Raw genomic sequence first — 5,235 nt, 5'->3', positions numbered from 1 at the left:
TCATGTTTCCAAGCAAAGAGGGGCAGCTGTGAGCACCTAATTTTTTATTACACTTAAATTTTTATCACTTTTTAGTATGTAAATATATTTTAAGTTTAGTCTATATATTTTAAGAAACTACAAAAAGAGTTACATTTTTAGAGTATTAGTTTTATCTTCAGTTACAAGGAAAGAAAAAGTTTTAATTTTTAAGTTAGAGGCTTTCAACAAATAAATATTGAGCATGTAGTAATTTTAAACACACACTTTGCACTATAATTTTATTTTAATACCTCATATGCACAAGGCCCAATTCGATAAAAAGAAAAGAGTCCACTTAATTCTTTCCACTCTGAGCCCATGTTTTTTGAGCCCAGGACTCACACACAAAAGAGGAAAAAAGGAGCCCACAAAGAACCCTAAGAGCAGCTTTCTTTTAGAGAGGGAGGTCCCAAAAAAGCTGCGGAGGAGCTTGACTCCATCTCTCCTATTTTCCCAAATCACCATGGAAAACTCCATAGTTACATAGCTTCCCACCCTAAAGCTCCCCAAATAGCCACAAAATTCACCTTGATTAACACCAATCTTCAGCTCCAAAGCTGCTGCAAAAATGCAGCACTTCTCCTTCCCAAACCGGCTGCAAAAACACTCCAAAAAGACCTGAGATAGAGCAGCTGAAAACGTTGATCCATCACCTCCAAAATCCAGCCATGAACACCAGTGAAACCACGCTCCTTTTGCAGCTGAAAATCAGCTGAGAACTCAGCTGAAAATCCGTCTAAATCTGCCACCTTTTAGCTCCTAAAATCAGCTCCTTTCACCTCCTAAAACCCAGCAAAAATCTGCTGCAAACAATCCCAAGCTAGCTCCAAAAATCAGCCAAAAACACAGAGCTGAAACAATCCCCAAAAAATACAGCTGCGTCGCACCTCGAAACAGCCGTGAAAGGCATGTGAAACCGCCCCGTACACAGCCTTGTAAAGCTCCCATTTCAACACTCAAAATCAGCTCCTAATACATCCTTAGAACACAAGCTTTAGTCGAGTTTGAGGTTACAGACGAGGTCGTAGTTCGTTAGCTCCGGTCGAGTCCAACTGATGTTCAAGTATATCGGAGAATTTGGGCTCATCTATAAAAGATTCGGTTTGGAGGCTCGTTGTTCAGATTCGGTTGAGGTTCATTCATCCTTTTCATTACTGTCTTCGCTTCTAATATCATTTTTTTTGTTAGTTTTCTTTCGATTTTTGCTGCGTTGCCTTATTAGTTGTTTGAATTAGTATTTTTTGTTGATTTTTGCTCTATTTTTTTCGTGGAAAGTTCAATTGATTGGCTTATTCCATTTTGTGATTGATCGGATTAGAATTGTATGGGCATAGCTTGGCGAATGATTAATCAGTGTTGATGGGCCATGAGCTTTTGATTTTTTTTTAAAAAGGGGAAAGCTTTGTTTGGGACTAGTAGCTATTAATAAAAGTGTTTCACTAAGTGCGTAGGGGAATTTGCTTTTCTATTAAGGATGATTGACCATATTAGAGAGTGTCTTTTAAGTGTAATTTAATTGAGTCTAGATATTGCCTTCCCGTTTACATTTAGTTTGCTGGCCCGTTCATAAATTAGTTGGCCCAATTATTGTAAATATATGTAAAAATCGTGTGGGGTAGCCACTTTTTAAAGTGGTATATACTTTTTATCCTGCATTTTTAATGCTTAGTAATAATAGCCACTAGTCTATTAAAATTAATAAGAAAAGACTGTGTTACCATTTCTTCTATCTCTTTCAACTCGTTGGGTAATAAACTAGATAAGTTCATGATTCTCACGTAATGAACTTAACAAAAGTGCAACAAATGATCTAATATGAAAAAATCATGAACATCAAATATATATATATATATATATATATATATATATATATATATATATATATATATATATATATATATATATATATATATATGTTGAATTGAATGATTTTCTTTCCTTTTGGCCGCGTTAGTCGTTTCGTTGGATGTTATTCTACTTATTGTGGAGGATGTGATGGTCTTCACATAAATCCCAATACTGTGAATGCCTTGATCAGTTGCAGTGCTGTAAAATCCACCAAAAGAACGATCATCTCCTAATTGAAAATTGAACTCTGCATAAAGGTGCGATGGATTGGACACAGTGTTTCGATTTGTTATTTCTGTGATGTATTTTTGGTTTTCTGCTACGTTATGGATCCTGAATTTATAGTTACAAGTTCAAAAGTTAAGGACACTTGGTCCTGAACTTCGATTCCAAGTTCAAAAGTTAAGGACACTTGGTCATGAACATAGAGTTACAAGTTCAAAAGTTAAGGACACTTGGTCTTGAACTTAGACTAACAAGCTCAAAAGTTAAGGACAATAGGTCCTGAACTTACAGTTACAAGTTCAAAAGTTAAGGACATTAGGTCTTGAAGTCCTGAACTTAGACTAACAAGCTCAAAAGTTAAGGACAATAGGTCCTGAACTTAGGCTAAGAAGCCCAAAAGTTAAGGAGATAGGTCCTGAACTTACAGTTACAAGTTCAAAAGTTAAGGACAATAGGTCCTAAAGTCCAGAACATAGACTAACAAGCTCAAAAGTTAAGGACAATAGGTCCTGAACTTAGGCTAAGAAGCCCAAAAGTTAAGGACAATATATCCTGAACTTAGACTAACAAGCTCAAAAGTTAAGGACACTTGGTCCTGAACTTACAGTTACAAGTTCAAAAGTTAAGGACAATAGGTCCTGAAGTCCTGAACTTAGACTAACAAGCTCAAAATTAAGGTACAATTAGGTCCCGAACTTAGGCTAAGAAGCCCAAAAGTTAAGGACAATAGGTCCTGAACTTAGACTAACAAGCTCAAAAGTTAAGGACACTTGGTCCTGAACTTACAGTTACAAGTTCAAAGTTAAGGACATGTAGTCGTGAAGTCCTGAAGTTAAGTTCAAAAGTTAAGGACATGTAATCCTGAAGTCCTGAACTTAGAGTTCCAAGTTCAAAAAGTTAAAGACATGTAGTCCTGAAGTCCTGAAGTTAAGTTCAAAAGTTACGGACATGAGCAGAAGGGTATTTTCGTTCGGGCAGTTAAAGTTTATTAAAGCAATGGCTAAAGACTAAAGACATTTTAAATAATGGCTTAAAAGTAAATACATGTAATATTAGTGGCTAACCGTGCGCTTCCCCCTAAATATATAAGACGTTCTTTTCTTTAATCACTACATGGGCCAAGTATCATTGAAATTCATAACATATTCCTCATAATTTTACTTCCATAACTCCGTGCCTCTCAATAATCTCAAATTAGCTTTAGGAAAATAATTAATGAACATTGTAGCTTTACTTTAGGCGCATTATTAAATCATCACGGCTATGGGTACGGTTCCCATGGCATAGTCATGATAAATAATTCCCAATTCGGATGCGCATTTCATGTGACCTGATCATAACCTCGAACAATAATAAAGTAAACATGTTGTAGATCGTGGGTACGGTTCCCGTGACGCGATTCGCAATGTGTACAAAAACAAACGAGTGCGCGACATCGTGACTTGTTCAAACAAATTCCATAAATCCTAAAAGCAATTCAAATTCCTTCTCCCGGGTTAACAAAATTCCTTATCCGGTCTTCTGTGTTAGCGAGCCAAAAATAGAGTCAATTTCCTCGATTTGGGATTTAAAATAAATCAGTGACTTGGGACACCATAAATATCCCAAGTGGCGACTCTGAAATTAAAATAAATATTTTCATTTCGATTAATATCACTAAAATCAGAAAAACTCCCTATTACTCACCGGGAAAAGGAGGTGTGACAAGCATTTCAACTTTTTACAGTTTAGGATCGAGAGTTATTTGGCATGGCCTTCAAAGGTTTTGGAACTGTTAGGCATATTTAATCTTGTTATGAATTTAAAGAATTCTCCAATACTTCTTTCACGTTATTTTGGAGATTATACTGGTCTTGTACTTCTAGTTTTATGTCTATAAGATGCAATGAATGTGTGTTTTGTTTATGTTACTAATTTATGTTTGTCTTAACATGTGCAGTTGCTCCACCCAAACTAGAGCTTATTTTTTTGGTATTTAGTATTTCTATTTCATCAATTTTTTAATAAACTCTCAGTACTCAACCATCAATCCAAATAATAGAAACACCCATTGATTAATCTACTAAAGATATAAAACTTGGCATAAATTCCAATATAACAAACAAAAGATCAAATTTTGAACAATATGCAAGCTCAAAGGAAAAACAATATTTTAAATGTTTCAATAGAAAGTTGAAAAGGTAAAAGAAATTAAAAGTATATTGCAAAATAAAAAAATAAAGAAAAAAAATAAAAAAGAGTCTAAAAGGGGCAGGGCGGGGCGCAGGGCAAAATTTTGAAAAAAGATTAAATGGACCAGGGCAGGGCGGGTTCAATATTTTAGCGGGTCAAGGCTTGACCTGCCCCGCGCTACCCTTCCACTTACCTATTTACATTCCTATGAACTGTATCACAAACCTGTTCTCCACTAACATAACCGCCAATCCTTTGCTCAAACTCTATTGTCTAGTAATAAACTTAATCACTATCCAACAACCAGCCACAGTACCTATTCTCATCTCAATTTTTCTGATGAGACAGCCAATGCCCTCAATGAGGATTCTTTTATACCTATAACCTCCATAGACAAAAACAGACTGTATTTGCCTTGAAAATACTCAGTTATCGTAAAAGTGTTTGGTAGGAAATTTGGGCATCAAAAACTAAGAACAAAACTGACTCAACTTTGGAAAACAACTGAAACACTACCACTGATTGATTTGGGCTGCGAATTTTTTCTCATCAAATTCCAAAAAGAAGAAAATATGCTTAAAGCACTGCACGATGGGCCTTGGTTTCTCTTTGATCACTTCCTATCAGTCTAACAATGGGAACCCAACTTCATCGCATCTACCACCCAGCTCACGTACTCTGCTATATGGATTAGATTGCCCGAATTACCCACTGAATTTTATGATATAGACATCCTATAACGGGTGGGAACAAAAGTAGGGAAGCTACAGAAAGTGGATACCTGTACGTCCGCCACTAGGGGCCATTACGCTCGTATTTGCATCGAAATGCCACTAGAACGTCCACTTAAAACTCATATATTTATTGGTAATCACCATCAACACATCCTTTTGTGAAAGACTAAACCTATTGTGCACCCTTTGTGGCCGATTAGGACATGTTTCCCTTCACTGCACATTCCCTACACCG

At 36.1% G+C, this 5,235-nt stretch overlaps 1 long non-coding RNA gene across 1 annotated transcript in view; it reads left to right on the top strand.

The window, feature by feature from the left end:
- Window positions 1-339: 339 nt before the first annotated feature.
- LOC109216707 overlaps window positions 340-5,235 on the top strand; it is a 14,969-nt gene continuing 10,073 nt past the window's right edge. Inside the window, exon 1 of the long non-coding RNA XR_002066536.1 lies at window positions 340-1,154. This is a non-coding gene — a long non-coding RNA (uncharacterized LOC109216707). The remainder of the gene's footprint in view (window positions 1,155-5,235) is intronic.

Source organism: Nicotiana attenuata, unplaced genomic scaffold (assembly GCF_001879085.1).
Source record: "Nicotiana attenuata strain UT unplaced genomic scaffold, NIATTr2, whole genome shotgun sequence".
Classification (NCBI taxonomy): Eukaryota; Viridiplantae; Streptophyta; class Magnoliopsida; order Solanales; family Solanaceae; genus Nicotiana; species Nicotiana attenuata.
The sequence above is the reverse complement of the archived record's forward strand: the minus strand, read 5'-3'. Positions and strand labels throughout refer to the sequence as shown.